Here is a 13,262-nt window from a genome sequence, read left to right on the forward strand (position 1 = left end):
TGCAGAGAGCAAATATATCTGTATTGAGGTGTTTGCCGAATCAGTTCAGTTACTCACCTTTATACTGTTGAATGCAAATGAGAACCAAACATTATATTAAAAGACCGAGTATATTCGGGTTGCTGTTAGTTACTGTCGCTTAATTGCAGTAAAATTATATCTAAAAAATAGCCTGATTAAATACTATTTGAAGCAATTGCTGCCGAATCAGTAGAGTGGTTTGGGCAGGACGACATTCTCATTAAGCAAAGTTAAAATGAAATTGAACACAGCAAAAGTTAGAATATACATGTTTGTGGAGAATATACATATATTTGGGGCTGATTGAATTGTTTTAGTCTATCATATAACTCATCTTTGTACAGATAAAAGTCAATGGGAACATCGCACGACATAACAAGCCCAAGTAATATCGGGCAATTATGACTAAAGTTTTGTCGCTGTATTGCAATGAAAAAACATTTATGTATAAACCTTGTTAAACTCATTTGAGGTGCTTCACTGCAGAATCGGTCGCAATTTCTACTAAAAGGAATGAAAATGTACATATCAAACATTAATATACAGGTCTATGAAATATAGTAAGAAATATTTGAATTGTTTCAGTCTTTTACAGAACTTACTCTTTTACGGTTTAACGCAAATGAAAACCGTGCATAGTATTACAAGCCTTAGGGATATCGGGCTACTGTGAGTTAATGGTTAGCTACTCTATTGAACTGAGAATATATCTGTATATTAAGCTCGTAGACTACAATTAGAGGCGCTTCATTTTCGAATCAGCTCAGTTATAAGGGAAAAATGGACAACAAGTGAAATTGCACATCAAAATTTAATATACATGACCTATGAAATATATTTGGCGCTGTTTTTAATTGTTTCAGTCTGTAAGATACCTCAACTTTACCCGCCAGAATGCAAATGAGATCCGTACACAATGTTACAAGCCGGTGTTTACGTGGTATCTTGCCACTGTGACGTAAAAGTTAACTCAGTCGCAATTAAAATATATCTGTGAATTAAACGTGCGAAGTAGAAATAAAAGATGCTTCGATGCCAAATTGGTTCAGTAGTTAGGGCATGATAATCGTCTCAACATGAATAAGACATTGAAATTTGAGATTGCAAAAGAAAACATAATTACCTATGAAATATATATTAGGCTTGCTTGTTGAATAGTTTCAATCTGTCACAAAATTTATCCTTATAAAGCTGAACACAAATAAGACTCACATGCGATGTTACAAACCGTAGAAATATCGGGCAACTGTGACTCTCATACACAATAATAATATATCCGCGTATCAAACCTGGCTCAGCGGTAAAGGTTTCCTTTAAAAAAAATAGATAAAATTTTACAAAACAAGAAGTTGATATATATTGACTATAAAATATATTTTTCTTGTTTATAAAATTGTTGCAGTCTGTATCAGAACTCATTTTGATACCACAGAACGCAAATAGTATCCGTACAACTAAACTGTGTTGCTCAATTGAAATGAAAATATATCTGTACATTAAGTTTGAGATCAGTCATCAGGGCATATCGTCAGTGTTCGTTTGGGCGTGAACAATTAATTGCACACTAACTTTGCAAAAGAAGATATACATGGTCTAAGAAATATATTTCGCGCTTGTTGCACGGTTTCAGTCTGTCAAAGAACTCATCCTTATACGGCTTATTGCAAATGAGAACCGCACACCATATTACAAGCCATAGAAATATTGGACACCTGTGATTTGAGTGTTTGTTGCTCAGCTGCAATTAAAAACACACACGTAAGTTTAACTTTTTGAACTAGAACATGATTCGGTGCAGCTGTAATTTAGGGCAAATGACGGTTTAAATTCGTAAAAAAAAATTGTTAGTTTTACCAGCAAAAGTTAATGTCCACGGCGGCTGGCATCAGACCAGTTAGAAAATGCCTATGTTCACGTTATATCCTACCCCTAGGTATTCTATAAGAACCATCGTCATGAACGTGGAAAAATGCTAACCCGTTTCAATCGTACATTTCTCAATTTAAACGCGCAGTTTGGTGAATGGGTACCTAGTATATTGAACAAGCGATAATTTATCTTCCAACGTGCATCAGTCACATTGTCTCAATATTCCATATTGCTGAGATTTTCAACATATTTTATGCTTTCGTCAACGTTACAGAAAAAACTACAAAGAAAAAAACTTGCGTGACCTTCCCTAATGAACATGCGGTCTAGAGGTCACGGCAGTGTGCACATGTAAGGCGAAACGTAAACAAACAAAAACAGAATGAAAAACAAACACAATTTTAAACTAAAACTCGAAATGATGAATGAAATTCATCTTGTATATGATTTTTAGTTTGAAATCATATTGGTCTACATCTGTTCTGTTTATTTTATTCATTTTGCACATTTATGCTGCATTTTCACATATTTGCGAACACGTGTAGTAAATGATGATTGACATACATATTCACAACAGCCAATCAGAATGGTTTTGTAATCTAGAACGGAACTCCACCAGGGAAGGTCAAGCAAGTTTTTTATGTAACGTTGAAAAAACAATAAACTACGCTTTGTGTTTTGTAAGGTAAGAAGTATTGAAGAAATGTGACCAGTACACAATTGAAGATAAATTGCCACTTGTTTGATATCTATAGTACACATTTACCGAACTGCGTGCTTTAGGTATGAAATGTGGGATTGAATCGGGTTAGTATATTTTCCCCTTCATGACCGTGGTTCCTATAGAATACCTAGTGGTAGGGTATAGCATGTACAGAAGCATTTTCTTTCCGGTCTTGTGCCAGTGTACTCGGCCAATGAAATATCTTTCGCGCTATTTATCTCGGTATTAAGCGGTCGAAGAATAAGTGCTGTTTTGCTTCCGGATTGGTTTACTGGTTAGAGCATGATGAAAGTCTCATTTCTTGTACGACTGAGAACAATTGAGAGTTCCACATGAGCCTTAGTTAGATCCACCTACTATGGCAGAAGTATTTTTCGCTCAGCTGCAGAGAATGTAAGTCTTTGTATTGAGCTTATGAACTACAAGTTGAGGTACTTCACGGCCAAATCGCTTCATCATTAGGACAAAATGACAGCCTCAATGTTGACAATAAATTTCCTTAAACGGCTTAACGCAAATAAGAGCCGCACTCAATATTATACCTAACTCATATTTATACGACTGAACGCAAAGAGAATCTCAAATAGTATTGCAAAAATTCGTAATTCCGGGTAACTGTGGCCTAAGTATTGGCTACTAAAATATAATGGAATTATATGTGTATCTAGTGTGCGAAGTACAAATAGAGTTGTTTTTCTGCTCAAGCAGTCGTAATGGCACGATGGTAGTCTCAATATGATTGTATAATTGAAATTCTACACCGAAAAGTTTACATATATGTTCCGTGAAATGTCTTTGGCCCTTGCTGGATTGTTTCAGTGTGTCAGAAAATACATCTTTTTTTCGGCTAAAAGCAAAGGAGAACCGCACATGATATTTAAAGTCGTAGTAATATCAGACAAATATGACTTAGGTGTTAATCGCTCAACAATGCTCAAGTGCAATGAATATATATATATATATATATATATATATATCATAGTACAATTAGTGATGCTTTGCTCCTGGATTTGTTCAGTGGTTATTGCATGATGAAAGTCACATTTCTTCCATGATTGAAAGCAAATGTGAACAACTCGCGGTATTACAAGCCTTAGTATGACTTATGTGTTTGTTACTCAATGGCCAAGAAACATATATTTGTAGTGAGATTATGAACTACAATTGTGGTGTTTCGTTGCCGTATATAAATTGATATTTATTTGGCTCTTGTTAACTTGTGTAAGTCTGTGCGATATATACAATTCGTTACTGTAGCTCTTGTCACAGGATATGCATCAAGTATTTAACTTCTTTTAACAACACGAAATTTATAATTCTCCTCCTCCTTCTTTGTTGTATAAGGGATTTACAAAAAACGTTTACTTAGTATATTGGGATCGGGTAGAGGGTGCAGTTGTGGAACCAGTGTGAAAAGTCAGTCAATATTTTCCTAAAATTCTTCGGATAAAAAAAGAAGAACAAAAACGAAAAGAAGACTTTTTCCCTGACCCTCTTCCTTTATATCTACTTGCCGTGTATGAAGGTATTCTACCAATTTGATTTCAAAGATGAAAATTAACATATCATTGCATCTTTGCGCTCTAAAATAACTATATGCTTTTTATCTGTATTTTACTGGATTTCGTTATCCGCTGAAACAACGATGTTTTGGCAAAGAATCTGTGATGTGAAGTCATAATTTGGCTGATCAACTTTTTATGCAGCGATGACTTTTTTTCCATCTTGTCTCTTCCCCTCAAATGTCTGTACACTGTTTCCTGTGTTTTCTAAGTTAGAAATTTTGTTTTCCGTATTATTTCCATCTTTGGATCATTTCTTTTATGTTTTGAACATTTTGAGTGATTATTCCCTCCTATTGTAAATTAACTTATTTGAGCTATAGATAGGACAATTTCTTTCACTGTAAGATGAGATGTCCGATTCATTACTACATGGGTAAATGAAGTCCAGCATTGTATTTATCAAAATATTTCAATAAGCATGTAAGAATGAAAGATAATAGGTACGGGTAGATTTCTTGGAAGCATAGAGCACTACAAACACAGACTCAGAGCCACGCATTTGCAAAGTAGGCCCACAACAACAAAAAACCTGTAACGGAAAAGTATTAAAGACGGGTTGCTTCAAAAATTTAGTAAGAATAATTTAATTTCATGCAAAATATAGGAGAGAAGGGTAAAGGGTAGAATGCGAGAAGGGGAGAGGGTTAAAAGGGGAAGTACAATAAGGATGAATTTACAAAGGGAATGTTACATTCCATAATCAAAGGTACACTACATTTAAACCACAGTAGCGCAGACATTCATGTACCAAAGACAAACACACACAACCACACACAACTAATTAACATAGAAACATTCTATAATTTCTTGTGGCTTATCGTTTAATTTAACACGGTTTATGGTTCAATTGTTTCAGTATTCGGTTTAACTCCCTCGTGATTTAATTCCTTCGCATCTGAACTCTGAACCGTGGTTAATAAGACGACAAACCTCTCAAATGCCATGATTATTCATTAATCAATACTTGAAATGAATAATTATGAATTTATTTGAAACTCAAAAATTCAGGTTAAAGATTTGAAATGTTAACTAGTTGTACTGGTCCAAGTTTAGGGTTTAAAATCTAACACAATAGTTGTCTTAGAAAGTAACAACAGGTACAAAAAGGCTACTTTCCCTCTGAATCAACAATGTATGAGAAACGTTTGAATTTTTTGGCAGAAAAAAAGTACACCCACGAGATAAAGAAACGCTTGGTCGAAAGTAAGCATTATTTTCCTTATGTATTTTTTACGTTTAAGCAGTTTATTACAAAACCGAAACAAATTTAGTGAACAAGCAACAAGTAAACTATCTATACTATCGATACATTTTTCACCGTTCTGTCCCGTAGAATTGGATGCTTAAAGATGGTAGTCCCCCTTAAAAAAGAATTATTACTATTAAGAAAACATCTTTCTTAATTACAGTTAATTTTGCTTCAGTTTTGAATCCTCTTAAATAGCAAATGTCACAGGTGGCCGTTAAAAAATGTGTGCTGAATGTACATGTTTGACGCTAATAATCCAACTGTTAAGCCTATAGGTTTCCATCCCAATGTATTTAAAGCTAAGCTGCTGCTTCTTGATTACTATCTCTTTATTCTTGTTGTTTTAACCAATTTAATGCAGACATGTTTGCATAATGTTTGTCACTAACTTGTCTATTGCACAAAAGAGAAAAATATGTTAGGTACAAACCTCCTACTAAACTCTTTCAATTAGAAATATTTCATTTTTGTTTGTTTGCTTTTCTGTAAAAAATAAAAACATTGATTTTGAAATGATATCGCCGCTAACATGTTGAAGAATGTTCATAACAATAAGTGCACATGCAACATTTTAAACTGAAGTTGAAGATTTAATAAATTGATCTGTCCAATGTTGCAATTCAGATTTCTGTTATCTAAGCTGAGCATTACTGAAGGTAACGAACCAAGGTATTTAATGATATTTAACGTAACGCTAAACAATTCGGCACCCTGAACACTATGTACCCGAATAATCTTGACTCTTTTCAGCGACTCTGACCCAGTGCAAACATGGCTAAAAGAAGTCGTTAATTTTCTTGCCTTTTGTCATGTTTTGTGTTTGTCTTCGAAGTTAGCGTAAAACTTTTAATAGCAATAATATCCTGCATTGGTAACATGATTTATGTATTAAAAATTATGTTCGACAAATCACAATATGTCGCTAGAATTCCCTAACATGTGACCGATAATAGTCTTCAAAATGAACATTGTTATGTTTTTATGTTTCCGGTCGTTTTAAAGTACCAGAAAATACAGTAATACCTTACTTATCAAAGGTATTGGTTCAATGGTCATCTCTATGACAATGTGTAACAGTATCAGTGTTTGAATTTGATTGGAATAGTTTTGCGAATAATTCCTGACTGGTATGAGAAACAGTACCGAACATAAAATGGATAAATACATAACCAAACGAAAACATAGCTGTTCGTCTGTGCTTCATGTCAGACCACAGGATGCTCGAAGTTCTGTGACACACCCACCCCTGTCAGCCCATACATCCCCTCCCACTTTTCTCCCCTACTAACCGTCTGAAAAATGTCAATCTATTATAGTTAATAACTAACCATATAATCTAATCCCATTTAAAAAATATCAAAATATTCTATTAGAACCTCTATAAAATCTCTTACGCTATAAGATACAAACGCAATTCTTCTGAAACGGTAAAATTTTCAGCTTTTCAGTTTTATTCTTATTTATTTCATAAGGCTATTAGCTCAATTAAGGCATAACAAGCATACATACAGATATGACGAACAGTGAAAACAAATATATCAACTACACTTGTATATACTATATTGATATAGTTGACACGCTGATAAGATTTAAGCAATTATACATCTATAAATTCTGCATTTCTAAGTGAAAATTGTGATTGACAGTTACACAATTGTGTAACATTTATAATGTCAAACGATGAACACTATTAGGTTATTTAACATTGTTCTGTACAATACGTAGATATATTTGGACATGTACCCAGCTGAGAAAACCATATTGGACGAGCCGCTAGGATAAACGTTATATGCCAACTTCGTTTTAGATTCACTTACTTAAGGCATCATATCATGCAGAATATTTTAATAAAATAATTTTAGTTTCCGGGACAAATTTAATCTGCACACCAATTCAAATATTGAAATTTACAAACGTAGACGTATTCATTATCAAACAAGTGTCTTTTCTATAAAGTACAAATGTAACTTTTGTTCTCACTATTCGAGGCATACATAAGTAGCTTTCGGATAGTAGAGGCTCTAATTGGCAAAGTAATCTCAAAAGCATTAACATTGCAAGACGAAATGTAGTTTCAAAGGATTGATCAGAAGCTTTAACTTACATATATGAATATAGATGTGTGTTTAGGATACGAACCCGTTGCCGAGTGCCTGATAAAATCAAATGGAGAATCTGCTTACTGCCTTCCAACCACTTTCGTCTGGTCTCAGCGGGCTCGAAATTTCGACTGGGTTATTTTCATTCGCAGATTAAATTTGTTGAGGTACGGTGCGGATGGGAATGGTATGTGGCTGTCTCTTTAGTCTGTCTTTCTTACACATTTCGTGTAATTGATTAACACAGTTCAGCAACAAGTTCAAGACAGACGCACTTAAAATGCTCGTATCTACCACTTTCTGTTTGCATGTTGATCACAGAGCATAGAAAGTACATCTTTGTAGATAGTTTCGGGTCCTTCAGATTCCGTACAAATGTTACAGGGGCAATAGGAATTTGGTTGCAAACTTTCCAGTTTGGAACAGCTTTGAACCAAACAATCGCACAAATGACTGACACGTTTTAACATGTAAGCCAGGCTTTGAGGAATAATCATTTAAATCAATCAGAATGCGTCATATAGCTAGCCAATCAGAGCATTGCTATAAGCTATACTGACTAATCAGAACGTTGCTTTGACTCTATTTATTATACTTCGTCCTGTGAATTCATTCACTGTCATTTTGGATATCAAAGTGGGAGAGTGATTTGACTTCCAATTAAAGTTCATTGCCTGATAGTACTTATCGCAAACTTTCGTTTGATACCCTACATGCCTATCCTTAGTTCAAATATAAAGGAGTTAGCCCGGTTGAACGCTTGAGTGATTTTGGCTCATTATTTGGTCCATTTTGGAAATACGATTATCAAAATATACATTTTTTCGACTCTTCTTCACAAGACCTTTCCAACGATACCTCACTTGACCAGATTCGAGTCTAGGAACGCGCAGAAAATATGAATTTTACGAATGATTGTTTTCACTTCCGGTTTGTGTGTACCAACTTACAGTACTCGTCGAGACCTTCGGTTAGATACCAAAATTGCTAGGTTATCTTAATAATAAAGGCGTGAAGCCGGAAATTTCCGGATGAATGATTCCGGTTTTAACCACAATATCTGGAAAACGGATAGAGATAGCCCCATAATAGTACTATTTTCCGAAACCTACCCAAAAAGATCTTTCTAACGGTATCGATCCCAAGCCTGTACGATGACTTTGAAATTTAATGACTTCATTTCCGGTTGGCGTCTTGGTTATGGTAAAGTGCACCCTATAGGCTTTTCAAAAATGTCTGATACCCAAAATGAAAAAGGGACCCTTAAACGTCTTATCTTTGATGATTTTAAGAAACCTTCTCAAGAAGTACCTTACCGGTTCTAAAACTCTAGATGGTCATTGAAAATGTTGGAAAATATTTTAGAAAACTATTATAATCTTCTGTAACATCATATTATTGATGGTATGAAATAGGCACTAACACTCGAGTTCCAAGTCGGGAAATTTAATGTGTTTTCTGTATACTTGCTCCGACAGGCATCGAGTACTTTGTCACGCGCGAATTCCAAGTCAGGAAACTTAATGTGTTTTCGACATGGATTCAGAAAGGCAGAAAGTGCACTATCACACTTCAGCGCTATTCTGAAAATTTAAAGATGAGTTTTCCACATGGACTCAGAGAGGCAAAAAGTGCACTTTCACGCCTGAGTGCCAAATGGAGAATTTAATGACTTTTTCATCCGGTACAAATTTACGCATGGATATCAAAACTAAACCATCAAAGACTTGTTTGATTAATGACCATCGCTATGAGTATACAGTACCTAAAAATAGTTGCACCGACGTCGAAAGTTCATTCTAAAATTAAGACTATGAGTTCATTTGAATGACCTCTTGCTAAAACAGATACATGGTCATTTACTTAGTGGACGTCTAGGACGAAACATCGTAAGCAAACAATAGCATTTTATTTTCAGTTAACGTTACTTCTAACGTAGCTATCTTAAATAAAGCTTTCATTTTAATTTAAAAAGTGATACATATTTTACTAGATTATTATTCAGTTCTTTGTTAACCATACAATGTAATTATTCAATTAGGTCATAGATAAATCTATTTGTTCAAATATGATTAATATCTATTTGATTTTCTTGAAATATTTTGTGTTCGTGTTACCTCCCCGTCTTGGGCTGAGCACCTGACCCTTAATGTGCGCGAACACGCCCTTGATAGGTATATAAGTCAGCTCTATATACTTCAGGCAGACATTTTCTATTCATAGAATATAAAGTCCTTTTCAGTATCATAATGACAGTCTTAAAATAGATTTATAATGGCCACCGCATGAGTTCATTTCTTACATGCAAATGAGTTACTATAAATAGTAACTAGGTCATCCAAGATGGCGCCTGTTTGTTTACAAGTAAACCAACCCCTACACTACTGTCAAGTATTTTAGCTGTCAATTTGCCTTGTAATACTTATAATGAAATATATATCCAGATAATTGTCTTTGAGTCTTAAAGCTAACCAGAACAAGTAGAGATTTTTTTGTATAATTCAAGTAAATGTTGTACCAGCAATACTTGTCCTACACGAAAGGTTACAAGTACAGTCCCTGGCACGCGGATTTTGCATTTCCCACGTTACAATCGGCTCAAATATTTACCCTGGGTGTAAAATTGCGATGATTTTTTTCACATTGAAATGCTACTGGAAGGTGATAAGTCTCGAGATTTTGTAAGACCTTGCAATCTATTATAGATAAAGGAAAATCTAACGCCTACATGTAGCTTTCAAATTCTAATTGTTTGAGCGGAATACCTAGCACAAAAAGAAACTTTAAGTTTTCTTGCGTATATTCGTGCAACTCTTGAATCAAGTGAGTCCTTTGTTTATAAGCAACTTGTCGCAGTTACAACAAGTTCTTCTTACACAAAAACAAAGATTTCTATGCGCCAAATTAAAGGGTTACCTTATTCCTTTCTTACTACTAATATTTATTTTATTGCATCTTTAGAAATAATAAGAGAATAAAAAAAATGTTAAGCAGGTTTGTATTACATCCCTGCATATCAAAAGAGTTTTCTCTCATAATATTTATGTACTACCGTACATTTTAACAGCGAAATGCAATGTTTGTTACAGTAATAATTTTAGTTTTATTTTGCCAAATTATTGTAAATTTGATTATAGCATATATATCAACACTATCGGAATATCACATTACTAATTACAAAACAACTCTTATTTGAAGAGCGTTGACTGCTCGTATTGCATTTTTAAGCAACTGCATGCATCCTATTAATTTAATGAATTAGGAGAAGTTCTTTGATAATGTATATATCCGATTTATCTTCCCTATCCATTCATTAGGATCCCCATCAGCGTTGACATTTCTTGCACAGGTGAAACTCAAAAATCTGAGTTTATCCTGTTTTGCTATATTTCAATAACAATGACTGCACGTTTGGGATAAAATATAAATATAAAAATAACAATATCAAAAACAAACTGGTAAGACTTTTTTATTATTTTATCATTATGATATTGACAAAAAATATTGAGTTCTCACTATATATACAGATATTTACTTTTTACATAATACGGTCACAATATAAAACAAACTAAACAAATAAGTAATGGAATGTCTTATTTTATATAAAGACAGTTGTTATTAGGTTTTGTCAGTAGATAAAGACTTCATTGCAAAAGTACGTATGACTGAAAGGATTCATGCAAAATATATTTGAAATTATTATTATTATAGATGATAATAAGCCATTTACTTAATTTTTCCTCTAAAAAAAAATGTTAAAATTCCAATAAGTGCATATGCATTCTACACTGTATTTAGCATTCATATTGTCATTCTCTTACCAGTCTATCGCGGTGATCCGCCGAAGTTAACCTCGAACCATCGTCACATCACCGCGATACGCGGCGATATGTCTTCGCAATACACCGTAATCGGCTTATTGCTTTTGGTCGTGCGCGGCTGAAGCTGTAAAATATATTAGTGGAATGCTGGAAAAAAAGCCCTTTCCTGCGTCTCATGTACATCCAGGATAGTGATTACACGAATTATACCAATGGTTTATTGCAATCATAAATATTTCCGCGGTGGTACATGAAGTATTAAACTACCTCAATATAAAGTTTGAAGACGTTAAGTACGTAATATATTTTTAAACCGCCCAGGTTAAATTAATACATTTTGTATACTATTCCAGAAATAAGCTTGTAGGACATGAAACTTGAAAAAACGTTTATCTTTCAACACCGCACTCAGTTTAGGAAATTGACCAAAAATATTCTTTGAAATTAACAAACATTTATTATACCTTAAAGTGTGAAATTCAAACAACTCTATGTTGTTCTAGTTTCTGGTAATTTGAGATCATGGAGGACATTCATTTTATACCATCATATAACTCAACTAAGGCCGGCAAAAGTAACTGGAAGGGGCGTTGCACATTTCACTGCCCCTCATGAACAGAAACAAACAAACTGAGCCTGACATCATGTTGGTTCGTTGCTTCATAGAGTTTTAAGCTTCGACGGATCTTTATGCACATTTGAATTGCCGTTAACGGTTCCTAGTGCCTACTTATTGGTCTGTTGATCTATTCAATAGAATCTGCTCAATAGATCACATCACATTTTTGTAAGCTGCCTGCTACACATGAGTACTAAAACGGTAAGCGAGTCTCTAAGACAGCAATTAAAAACCGCAAACACACACCTTTCGTAAAGAGGAAAATGCAAATATATGTTCTATTTCATTTTAATACGATTGTTTGCTTTATATATGATGAGCATGACAAAGTGTTATACATTTGCATGAAAGAGAACAGAAGGATTCGTCCATAAGTATTTATCTATTATTGCTAAAAAAGTTAACCAAAATGAAGATATAAATGTTATTGTACAATCCTTTATCGATATTCTTAGCGTGCTCGCATGCTGTGTTTGGTAAAACGCGAGTCACGGGCAATAGCTGTACCAATAAACGTTTAAGTCAGAAACCATGGTTTTATATCGAATGTTACGTAGCCAGGGCTCAATTCAAAAAAGCTAGAAATGCCTTTGTTAAACATAAAAATAGTGACCAGTTACGTAAGGAGTATATAAATGCTAAAAATAATTATAATAAAATAAAAAGAAAAAAGAAAATTAAAAAAAAAAAGCAATCTTAATAAGATAAGTAAAACCAAACCTCGTAATTTTGGAATAAAATCAGACAACAATATGTAAAAAACAGTAAAAGTGCGGAAACGTTAACAACAAATGACTTATACGAACATTTTTGAACTTTGTATAATACAGATACGATAAATGATAATGCAGTATACGACCAAAATATTATAGATGAAGAGCTATATAGAGAAATAAGCATGTCAGAAATAGAGAAGGCAGTCCTTTCACAAAATAATAATAAAAGTAGTGGCGAAAATACAATAATAGCAGAAATTTATAAATGTTCATTTCATGAAACATCTCAATTTATTCTTACTCTTTTTAATCGAATATTTCTCACAGGTGAATACCCTTAGGCTTGGGGGTCCGGAATTATTGTACCAATACATACAGGTGGTGACGTGGAAAATGCTAAAAATTATCGAGGCATAACTTAAATAAATATAATTGCAAAAAAAAAATATTGTCAAGTACTACTATATCATCCAACAACATGGTCAATAAACAATAAAAAAATATAGACAAGCAAAATAGATTCCAAAAAGGAAAATCAACGGTAGACTGCATCTTTATCTTACACTCTATTATAGCAAA

This window comes from Mercenaria mercenaria, chromosome 19 (genome assembly GCF_021730395.1).
Source record: "Mercenaria mercenaria strain notata chromosome 19, MADL_Memer_1, whole genome shotgun sequence".
Classification (NCBI taxonomy): Eukaryota; Metazoa; Mollusca; class Bivalvia; order Venerida; family Veneridae; genus Mercenaria; species Mercenaria mercenaria.